Source organism: Aptenodytes patagonicus, chromosome 5 (genome assembly GCF_965638725.1).
Source record: "Aptenodytes patagonicus chromosome 5, bAptPat1.pri.cur, whole genome shotgun sequence".
Taxonomy (NCBI): Eukaryota; Metazoa; Chordata; class Aves; order Sphenisciformes; family Spheniscidae; genus Aptenodytes; species Aptenodytes patagonicus.
Genome location: NC_134953.1, coordinates 53,320,490 through 53,332,509, shown reverse-complemented (window position 1 = coordinate 53,332,509; position 12,020 = coordinate 53,320,490). Strand labels below are relative to the sequence as shown.

Sequence of the window (12,020 nt, the reverse complement as noted above, 5' to 3'; positions counted from 1 at the left end):
ACAAGAACATCGCACGCCTGACATTGCATACATTTTGGCTACGACTTGATCTGAGCAGGTCGCTCTGCTGTGACTGTAATGCAAAAGTGCGGTCAGCCACCCTGAGCCTTACAGCAGCTACGAATTTTGTAGGAGGCCACTGGGAACCGAAAGCCCTTGATCAGGGGTGCCTTGGTGGCATCAGCACCCACCACTGATCTGAACTCAGTCGCTTTGCCTGCAGCCGGGCTGCTCACCCAGGCTTCCACTGCGTCTTCCAAGACATGCACTCCTCACACAGCATCCATCATCAGTAACATCTCACTCGGATGTTTTTATCTGATACCTCTGTCATTCCAGCAGTGATTCCTATATTCCAGAGGGGCAAGGCAGAAATAAAACAGCAGACCCAGGGCTTGCACAGCATGTCTCTCTCAGCGCCCGATAAGTTGTAGCTATTCTGGGAAAGCCTCTTTCACTCCCCAGACCCGCTTCCACTTTTTCTCCCAACCAAATAAACGACCGTGATGGACAATGCTCATCCCAGAGCTGCTTGAGCCAGCTGTCCTTCCCAGCTCAACGGCGTCTGTCTTACTCTCTCCCTGCATGTTCCTGTCCCACCAAGCCGGGGGAGAGTATCCCCAGCAGAGATAGATAGCTGAAAAATGAGGTTATTCACTGTGGAAATAATCAAAATTGCCTTCTATGTTGCTCTCTGGGGAAGGCAGTGCCTGGATCCTGCCCCACCTCTTTGGAGAGTCAGGGGAAGGGAAGCCCCTGTAGCACATGGGGAAAAATAGACTCCTCACTTACAAATAAATGCAACACCATTTTTTCAGCTTTTTTCAGCTGGAGCCCAGTACTGGATTTCAGGCCCAAATATCCGTTTTCAGATTTTTGATCTTGAATGATTTAACAGTATTGAGGAAAGCAGGTGCCTTATAAAATCACAGTCATTCACTTGAAAACCCAATTTTCCAGCAATTTTTCAAACAGAGAGAGTTTTGATCGGCTGCGGTTTGATGTTGAGCTGACACCTGAACCCAGGTGGCTGGAAGGTTAACAAAGAGCCATGAGTCCCAATAATGCGACCTAAACTACCCGAGCTCTATGATTATTTGACTTCAGGTTTATGAATTCCCCCCAAATTCACATTAAGGGTGCCAGCTCTCCCCTCTCCTTCAGCATTTTCTCCTTTGATGTCTGCTGCATTTTCCTCTACTCTTTCTTCCCTCTTCCCTGGATGGTTTTATTTTGCCTTTGCCAAGAAAATCGAGCGCAGCGCAGCTTTGCAAAGTTCTTTTGCAACTATAAAATTCCTATACTCCCCCTGCTAGGTTTGGGTGCAAAGAAGGAGTTCAAAGTAATGCTCCTCTCTTCTCATGAATTTGAGGCAAGATTCACGTGGGACCGTGAGGCTTCGCTGCCAAAGCCTGGTTACACAGGAAGGCAGGGGAGAATTAATCAAGAGGTGATTAAGACCCACCATGACCTCCACCCTCAGCCAGGGAGGCACAAGCACTGCCCGAAGTCTAAAGGCACACGATGCTATGCGAGGTGAAAAATTGTGCTATGAAGTGGGACGAGTTGTGCAGCTGCAGAAAACATGGGAAGATCAGAAAAGCTAAGAAATAGAAGGAGAAACCAAAGAAAACACGAGATTGATTTCTATCAGAAAATAAGAACTGAACAAACCAGTGATAATATTACTGTAACTGCAGAAGGGATGGGGAGGAGTGGAAGGAAGAGCCTCCCCTTCCTGAGGAGCTGTAGGTGGCTCACTGCTGTGCCGTACGCTGAAAACCAGTGGTCATGCTCACTGAAATTTAAGATCCATCAGAGGAATTCAAACCAGAGCAAACCAGAAGCTGGATATTTTGCAAAGGGATTAAAAGAAATCTTTAGAATAGGAACCAATGGCTCCATGGGTAAATTAATGTGGAAGCTGCCCAGGAAAAGGACATGTAGCATCAATGAAAGCTTCGTTAGCACCACCGGTGTGCGGTACCAGCAGATTGGGAAGCCGAAGTGCAGGCACACAGCCTGTGCCGGGCAAGGGGAGGTGCTGTCAGCAGAACTACTAGGCAGCACTTTCTCCTGGAAATGCAGAAAAGCAGGGAAGCTGTTGCCAGCCAGGATCTTGCTCGCAGAGGTAAACTGCAGCAGGAGCTTAAAATCCAGCTCTGGAAGAGAATTGCAAGGTTGCAGTCCACAGAAGGGATCAGTTGCTTGGATGCAGAACTTGCCCAGCCCTGCTCACTCACACACCGCCAGCAGATCTACAGGAATTTCTTGTGCTTTTTAAATGTAGGCATACTAGTCCAGAGGGGTCAACCCAGGCTGTCCTAACTTCAATAACGCAACAACCCGTTATCTTTAATAATAAAGTTTCTATCAGACTACACTTTAACCTCGCAATGTAAATGATGTGCAAGGGCAGGGGGTGGCTACAGAAAAGCTAACCTAAATCACCCGGCTCTGCTGCTGTTGCAGAAATGAACCCGCAGGGAACAGAAAAGTCATCCCAGGGCAGTGGCAGCCAGCAGTCTGAGCTATCTGCTAATTGCTAAGGACAACCAGGGACCTGCAATTTGTTTGCTATCTTGCTCGGTCTCATGTGTGGGAAGGGCAAGGGCACGCTCATATGCTGCGTGGTTTGCAAACAGCACTGGGGGAAAAGGTCAGCTGAAATGCTTGAGTTGGGAAAAAGCAGCCACATACAAGGATTAGTAATAGCAGCTTTCTTCTTAACTGGAGTTAACTAGCAAGACCCCAGAGATGTGTTTGCCTAAGCAGGTAACGCTATGAACTATTTAATGGGGCTAGCCCAAAAGCAACTACCCAGAGCTCCCAACATGCTGGGTAGTGCAGCAGCTTTCTACAACGCACCTGAGCAAGGCCAAAGTGCCTTCAGGCACACACAGCCCCTATGCCCAGCTATTTCAATAGACAAGATTTAAACACCAGGAGTGCAGCATGGCCTGCAAATGTGCATGTCCCCATCTACTTGTGCAACAGCTGTTGCAGTGGTAGGAAATGGTGAGACTTCTCTTTCATTTTGGGGGGCTAAAAAATGTTTTCTCTGACCTTCCCAGCCCCGAGACCGCTGGAGTTTTGGAGAGAGCATGTTTCCAAGCTGCTCATCTGTTTGCTCCCTCCAGCCTCACAACCTGAGGAAGAACCGCTTGGCCCCAGGGAATCAAGGACTTGTCTCCTCCATGGGTGCAGGGACCTGGATCCACTTCCAGATGCTTCTTCTGGGAGAAGGAAAAAGTGTGATGGGCTCGTGGGAAGGGATGAAGATTTCCTTATGCAGCCGGAGCATCAAACCCACGTTCAAAGCAAGCTCTCTGTGGATGCTCTGCACAGCTGGGCCCTCACACGGGTTTATATGCAGAGCTGTCACAGTCCGAGCCTCTGCTTTGCAGCCAGATATTTATATTCTGTGCTGATTTCCCAAGGGTCTTCATTTGGGCTCATCATCCCCACAGGGATCAATAGGACTGCAGCTGCCGTCCTAGCATCTGCAGCCAGCTTTGCTGAGCAGCAGTGTGGTCTGCTGGATAAAGCAGGGGCTCGGAGCCAGGAGCACTGAACGCCAGCCCAACTCCTGCCAGGAGCCTCTGCTGAGGGCTCAACTGAGCCGATTGGTGTCTCTGGAGACACCCAAAGCATGTCCTAGCTGGGCGTTAACACCGGTGACCTCGTGTCTGGCTGATGCTCAGGGATCAGGCGGCACTGGGGACGGTGCCCGGGGAAAGCACCGAGGAGCTCTGCGGCTCCCACAGGCAGAGGAGGCCAGGCGGTGGTCCGCTCCCTCCGTACCCCCACCCCAGCCCTTCCCTTAGCAGATGACTCTGACTTGTGAAGCTGAAAGCTGAAAGGCCACGGCATCCATGGTCGGGATCAAATGAGAGGAACATAATTAAAATAGCCCGCGTAGTCTCAGATCGTGGCGGTGGGGAGGTGGCTGGAGACATTGCCCCTGCCTCAGCTCTACGCTTTGGGTAACGCCAGGGGAGAAGCCCTTCTGCGGGGAAGTCTGGTGTGTGCAGCTGGCTGCAGAGCCAAGCACTGCTTGCTAGCAGAGCCTTTCCAATCTACCTGAGTGCTTCTGGCCCTTGCCAAGCTCTTCTTTCTAAAAACCCTGTGGAATTACAGGTCCAACAGCAGTCTGTAACAGACATACCAGAGACCAGTAGCCATCTAAGACGATGTGGAAAATATACCCATAACTGTGGGCTAAAATCTTGTACAGGATCAGCTGCATTCCCTTTCGTGGGGATCCTGTGATCTGTAACTGATGCACGCTTTGTGTTTCGACACCGCCTCCCAAATATCTGTATTAATGCCAGGTATAATCTACCTTCCTTCACTCTTTGCTCCATGGTCACTGTGCTCAGACGTACAATGCAGGCATTGCCCAGCACAGGGATTCAAGCCTGATCATCAGCAGCAAAAGCTCTGCTAATATAAGCTATAGCGATGCCATCCCAGCCCCTCTGATCTGGAGGAGCTAGACCTGCAGGGAAACACACTTGTCCCCCAGCCACTGCACAGAGCCACGTGCTCAACAGCATCGCCTTCGGCTGCTGCTGGAGTCAAGCCTGACCCACCAGCACATTTCCCTGCTACGTGCTCCTTCAGCTGTAATGAAGCGCCAGGGGAAAAATTAAGGCTGCAGTTTGTCAGGTGTCTTTGTATGCAGTGATGGATTCTGCATCTAGTTATTAACCTCTTGCAAAAGCTCAGTGTTATCTTGTATGGAAGTAATATTAGGTTAAACAGCTGTTGATAACTTATCTCCCACTATCAATGACTTCATTCAAGGCCAATATTTACTCACACCCAAGAAGCGTCGCTGTATTCCCAATGGCATTCTTTATGGAGTCAAATGAGAGCAGCTTTTAATAGATCTTAGGCACTTAAGAGGCCCATATTATCCAAGCGCCTCCTAATCTTGAATGTGTGGCACAAGAAAACTCCCGGGGGAAACAAAGCCTGGACACGGCACACAATCTGGGGAGGAAACCTAACCTGGGGGAGGAAACCTAACTTGGGGAGCATCTCCTGCAGACAAAAAAGTGCTGACCCAAATTCCCCACCTGCTGCCTCCTGCACCAACCGCTCGCGCTGCTGCTCCTTCCCATCCTTCCTCCCTTGGAAGGCAGGTCAGCCATGGGCTAGCAGGTCCCAACAGGTCCCAACCTCTGTCTGACCCTTTCTATCCCCTATTTCATCCTCTAATAACAGCCCTTCAACCGAGAGCTCAGAAGAGACATCACCTGCCACTCCACTCCATCATTCAGACCTAGCATAGATAGGTTCCTCTAAATAAGTCTTTGTGCTCTAGCTGTGGACACTGTCAAGACCATGTCAGTGGTTTCCTTCATGGCATTTTTCCAGGGAGTCCATCCTCTTCTCTATTACTTTTGCTGATGCTGTAACAGTATTGCAAAGCCTTAGGCAGAGGCTGAGACCCTGCTGTGCTGGACATGGTAGAAGCAGAGATCAGAGAAAAGAATTTGCATCCAAAAAAATGAGATCCCTGCAGTCTAACTTCTCCCATCAGTATTTATGGGGCATGATCTTGCGCCTCAGGCCTGGGATGGGGACTGGGCATTCTGGGTTCAGATCCCATGTGTTTCCCATCAGCACAGGAGCTTGAAGCCCCCCGCCACACTACTACGCACACACACACAGCACTGCTCAGAGCGGTCAGCGGTGGCACAGGCTGTCCACGCACGTGCTCCTGCTTTCCCTGCCTGAAGTTAGCAGGCGCGAAGGCAGAGTTTCCCAGAGAGCTACACAGTCCGGGCTCTGCTCACTTGCTCTCCTCTCCTCCACACCACCGCTGGTCCACACTGCAATGAGAAATTATACCTCGGCGATCGCTGGGCTGTTTTATTACGCCATTGCAGTTGGTGGAGTCAGCTGAACTGAACCCATGATCTGTAAGCGAGCGGCAGCCCTAGGAATGGCCAAGGGCTGGTGAGAGACCATAGTTAATGCTTAGTCTAAGCTGCAAGTGGCAGGTACATTGTAAGTGTGTCCCCTGACTCAGTACCCAACTGCAATGAGTTTATAGCCTTCGATATTGTTACATTAATCATAAGGAATCTCGCAGTTCCTTAGAAATACAGCAACAAACTCTCCAGGGCTGGTTTCAGTAGTTTTATTCCTAGGTAATAGCCCTCTCCCTCATTTATAGCTATGTCTAGACACAAAGCGAGGAAGGTACTATAAACACTTGATGTAAAAATCCTGTCTGCCTCCTAATTCCTGCATTTCACATCCCGACCGTGCATGGAGTGCACGGGCATAAAGTCTGTGCTCACACACCTTCCCATGCCACCAGCCCTGCGTGACTGCAGCTTGCTGTCCCCAGCACCGGAGCGTGGTGGGTCCCCAGGGGCAGCCCAGAGGGGGCTGTTTGCTCAAGTCCTACAATCTGCCTCAAGAAAATGGACAAGTGGGAAGGAAAGAGGCAAGGTATGTTGCGAATCTTCTCGGGAAGATGCAGTAGGAGCAGCTCTGCTCCTGATGGCATTTCTCAGCACTGCCCTTCCAGGCACTCTCTGACCACACAGGACAGCGTGAAGAGGAAGAAATCAAACTCACCCGCCGTAAACAAGAGGAAAGAGAGGAGCTATTTAATCCTTCTTTGGGTGATGCTAATTCATTATTGATCAAAACCAACAAAATTAACATAATGGGATGAAATCCTAAAATGTTCAAGGCCTCTATGGATGTCAAAAAAGCATTTACTAAGTTTAAATATTGTGTTTAATGCACCCATAGTTCCAGTGACACCACCCCAGTTATACCTCGTACAGAGGGAGCCTCTCTACCTATTTTAAGTCTCCCCAGGGCACTTGAAACAACTAAGGCCTCTGAGACAGACAGAGGAGGGTGAGAGTGGTCAGGAAGGATATATGCTGAAGCCTGGGGACGACCCAATGTCACCGAGACTGGGCACATCACAGGGAAGGAGAATTAAATCACGACCCTATGGGAGATGATGGTGATGCTGCCCGGGACCAAGGACACGAGGGAAGGGGCTTGGGAAGGGGCTAATTAACACCATCACACCTCAGCCACACTGGGCCAGCTCAGGACCACACGTCCTCATGTAAGTGTCACACAAGTGTGGCATCTAAAACTTTGGCCTGGGGTTGTTAGGTGCTCAGGTCTTGCAGAATAGCTTGGCCAAGCCAGCTCACACCACTGGTGACAAATCCAGCAAGCAGAGCAAGGAGAGAGGCAGTCAGGGACTGATGGCGGGTGAGCCAGTGACCTGCCTGTGGTGACTCCGCTGCCAGCAAAGGGGTGACTTCATCTCATGACACTAGTTGTTGTCAATTATTTTCCAGATCTTGTGTGTATTCATGCACTGCACAGCACTTTGGAGCCTTCAAGATGAAAGGTACTTTCACCAGCACTTCAGTGGCTTGTTTCCTATTATAGGTCTGGTTTTGACACTCCCCCACCCTCTTATCTAACTTTCTCTACAAAGCTCTTCTCACTTTTTCATCTTTCTTCTGTGGTCCCTAGCCAGGAAAAAAATACAACCAAAAAACATATTTATTTCCGTTTTGGAAAGCTTGAGATTAGTCAGACACAGTGGTCTGGGGATAGGAGACTTTCACAAAGGTGATTCTTTAACAAAGAAGTCTGCATACTCTTCTGTAAACTCCTCTCTTCAAAATGGCTTGGTGCTTAAGGAAAAAAGGCTTTTGTTTTTCGCTTTTAACAAGCCTAGTGGATGTTTTAATTAAGTTGGATAGGAATTTTCAGAGTTACTTGATGTGAAAATGTGAGTCTATAAGAGCCGCCTTTGATGCTTGAGTTATGTTTTAAACACTTGATGAGTCCTGCAGAGCTGTTAATCCTTTTAGCATAGCTAATAGCTATTGCTAGAGTGCTCATGAAAACGTGTTTTGTTTGTGTCTCTGCTGAGCTGGAGGCTTCCTCCAAAATGGCAGCAGTCCACCCTGGAGCTGTTTGCAGACCCCAGCCCCAGCCATCCACCGCACTGCTTGGGGTGGGGGAAGAGGACACCTGGGGACCCCAGGGCAAGTGGCTGTTAGATGGGAGCCACAGGGGTCTCCCAGCACATCTAAACAGGGTGATGCTGGACCACTCCGAGCACCTGCTCGCAGGAGCACATCCTGGTGGCATCCCGGAGTTGTGCTAGGGTGAGGTCAGAGGCAAACAGGAGCCCCTCCATCCCCCTCCCAGATGGGTCACCTGTGTGTGGTGCCTGGTGGGAGCTCAGGAATGGTTGCTCAATAGCAGGGCACACTGCAGTCTGTGTGTGCAATCCTCTGACATGTCTAGAGTTGCTACCTTAAAATAAGAGCTTTCCTTCTCAAATATTTTGAGTTCACCTCTCTCCAGATCTGGAGAGCCACCCCTCAGCTTGTGAAAAGGCTTTCCGCTGCTCTGTAGCTCTGGATTTGCTTGAGGGACAGGTAGGGAGGAACAGACTTTGGGGAAATGCAAATGCCTTCCACAAAGGATGCTTCAGAGAGAGATGAAAGCCAACTCCATTTGCATTAGTTCCATAACTCTGGATGTTTTCCCTCTCCCGTTTAGACTGGAGTTCACACACACATGCATACATGTTTTTGCCACAGAGCTATTCCATTGCCAGCTGCTCCTCCCAAGAATTTTGAATAAATCCCCATTTACACACAAAGCTACCTGTCAGAGCACCAGCAGCAACCTGCGAAGGCAGAGGAAGCGCCCAGGTAGCTGTGATTCAGCAGAGCCCTGCCATGGCTCTCGGGGCCAGTGCGAGCTCGCTCCCATCCCCCTGTGCACAAAGGGGGACACACCGAGCCTGCGGCAGGACCTGCACCTCCCTCCTGCCACCGCCGCTGGGCAGCATTACGGTCCCATTAGCCAAATAAAAACCAGCAAGATGATGAGCTCCACCACAGTGCACGGGCTGTGCTTTTATGTGGTCCATAGCAAAATATCAGCGGCAACCTATCAATTTGTTAAAGCAGAAAAACAGGCATGGGAAAACACTCTCTCTCTGGATCTTTGTGCTAAATAACTGAATAAGCAGGGCTGTCTCCCAGGTCGGTATGTGCCTGTACGCGGCGCTCCTGGGGGATATCCCACTGCTGCCACCACCTTTCCACAGCGAGGTGGCAGAGGAGCTAGGGCCCAGATCCTCCGCTGGAATTCCTTTGAAGAGCTCCTCAGAGTGCCTGAAGCATACAGCAGGGCACCCAGAGCCGGATGGGGACACAGGAATACAGCGTCAGGGACTCCGGCTCCAGACTAGAGCTCCAACCGTGATGCTGTGCCAAGCCATGCTCACTTCCTCAGCTCACCACTCTGAAACCCTCCTCCAGCATTTGCACAGTGTTTTGTATTTATTTCCCTTATTATTTTTTAAAGGGAGCAGGGGGATACCTCTCTGGCAGCAACCCTGGTTCTGCCAGCTCCAGGGGAGTTTAAGAACAGTTATGCACAGGCAGTCCTTGAAGCCACAGAGGTAAACGGGATGGGGCTGGAGATCCTAGTACTGCTGGTGTCTTAACCAGAGGCAATTTTCTGTAAAACTGGCTTAAACAGGCAGCCAAACATCTGTTTCATTCTGATGGCAAAAGCTTTGCATTGGGAACCAGAGAAAAACCCATTTTATATTCAGCCCAGTCTACTGTTGGTTGCAGCAAAACCTGTAGAGAGCCCTAAAATTGCAGGATCCATGCTTATTTCATCTTACGTCCGTGACGCTCAGGAGAAGGGGATTTCTGGAGGAGGATTTTGCATGCAGTGATGAGACTCTTGCACTCACATTCATTCTTGTAGATGAGCCCGAGGCACCCTCTGCACCCAGACAGGCACCCAGAGGAGAGGGGAAGTGCCACCTGCAATGTGCAGCCACAGGGTGGACATCCCGCAGCCTGAATGCAGCCCGGCACAGTGTCAGACCAAGGAGCTACCCAGGACCCACGGGGCTCAGCAGGCTTGGGAGGTGTAGAGGGGATGGTACCGGGACTGGGCATTATGGTAGGCTCAGGTGAAGCCAGCTCACAGCTAAAGAGGCATCCAGATTCCTGGCAAAAAACACCATGGGACACCTAAACCCTCGTGACAGCTGCCTTGCTGCCCAATGAGAAGTATGACAGCGGCGTGTCCAGAGTGAGGACTCTGGATCTGACCTGATTCCAGCTCAAGAGCATCAGATCAGACTCCCCAGGCAACATGCTGGGCTGAGCACAACTTCCACGCGGGCTCCAGCCCGGCAGATCAATACCCCACGCCCACAGGAAGTCACGGCTCAGCTGCACAGCCTGTCTGCCTGACCGATGGTGACAGTTTGCCACCATGCAGGAAAAAGGGGGAAAAGGCTGCAAATGGGGACCTTCCAGGCACAGGAAAGCCCCTCCGAGTAAAATCCACACCCGAAAGCGCCAGCGAGGCAGGACCCCTGGCAGTACCCACATCCTCCCGTGCACATCAGGTCTGCGGGTGGGCAGCACCTCTGCTAGCCGGGTAGAAGAGGGGAATGTCCGACTCAGAACATGTTCAGCATCCCCAGAGGAGGGCCGACCCTCTCACCATGCCCCAGGGCATCTGGTGACCACCGGGCCATGCCACCTCTCTCACGAGCCATGCCACCTCTCCCACGCTGGCTTTCTGAGGTCGACTGCAAAGAGGGTTTCCAGCGCGGAACCGCAAGCACCCGTGCCCGCAAGGCAAGCTTCCCGGCACTCAGCCCTGTTGCAAGGAGGGCTGGAGGGAGTTCACATTCCCTGGAGAGGACAGAGATCAAACACGGCTCTCACATCCTCCGGCTGAGGCCTAGCTGGAGAGCATCCCTGAGACTGGGACGGTCACCTGCCAAGGCGAGGCACCCAGCACCCCGAGCAGCAGGAGGCTCTGGGCATGCCCTTTGGGGACACCCCCGTCCCACGGGTCCCACCCCGGTGCTCCCGGGCTGAGGGCAGGTTTCCTGCAGCCAAGTTTGGTCCAAAAGCAACAGAGGCTTCTCCCGCATCAGCCCAAGCAGCCGGCTCTGCTCTCCCCCCGCGACCTGGCCACAGCCCCCCGGCACCCCCCCAATGGGGGCGGACGGTGCGCGGCGCCGCCCGAGGGGGACCCCGAGCCGGGGTGCTCGGGGGAGCCGGCGGCACAGCGGGGAGCGGAGGGGAGGGCGAGCGGCCGCCGGGGGGACGCAGCCCGGGGCAGCCCCATCCCTGCAGCATCCGATGGCGGAGCGGCGGGGCGGTGGAAGGAGACCGTGCCCGGTGGGACCGCAACGGGGGAAACTTATGTCGCGTCCGGAGCCCGGCGAGGCGCTAATGCACGGGGGGATGCTCGGAGCCACGCCGCGGGGGCGGCGGGGACCCCCGGTGCTGCCGGCGGTGCCTTACCTGCGGGTGCCGCTCCGGAGGCTGCAGTCCGCGCCGTAAATCCGTGTGCCGGGTGCGGCGCCGGGCGGGCGGGCGGGTGCCCCCCCCGGGGCCGCGGAGCCCCGGCCGCCCGCCGCTCAGCCCCGCGGCGCCCGCCGCCCCCGCCGCGCTGCCCGCCGCCCCGCCTCGCCGCCCGCCGCCCCGCATCGCCGCATTGCCGCCGCTGCCGTCGGGGGCTGCGGGCCGCCCCGCCGCCGCTCGCCGCCCCGCCGCCGGCCCCGCCGCCCCGCCGCCGGCCCCGCCGCCCCGCCGCCGGCCCCGCGCCGCGCTCCGCCGTCCGCGGGAGGCGCGCTGGGGGCGGGCGGCGGGGCGGCGCGCCAGTGCGGCGGGGGGGGGAGCCGTCCCCACCGCCCCCTCCGCCCCGCGCCGCCGGGGGGAGACCGGCCGCCGCCGGGAGGGGGGCTGCGACTCCCCCCCGCCCCGAGCCCGCCACCCTGTCTGCAGGACCCGGGCGCAGCCCCGTCCCCCGGGACCCCCGTTCCCGGGAGCCGGGGTTTCCTCCGCCGCCATCCTGCGGCCGGGGACCCCCATCCCCGTTCCTGGCACCCGAGAGCAACCCGTCCTCCAGGATCCTGTCCCTTTGTCGCCGGTTGGTCCCAGACCTCG

The 12,020-nt window shown here is 53.9% G+C and overlaps 1 protein-coding gene across 1 annotated transcript in view; it reads right to left on the bottom strand.

The window, feature by feature from the left end:
- Positions 1 to 11,428, bottom strand: part of TMEM121 (transmembrane protein 121) — a 37,565-nt gene extending 26,137 nt beyond the window's left edge. The window contains exon 1 of the mRNA XM_076338201.1: positions 11,376 to 11,428. The gene's annotated coding sequence lies outside the window, so the exon portion shown is untranslated. The remainder of the gene's footprint in view (positions 1 to 11,375) is intronic.
- Between the last annotated feature and the right edge of the window lie 592 nt (positions 11,429 to 12,020).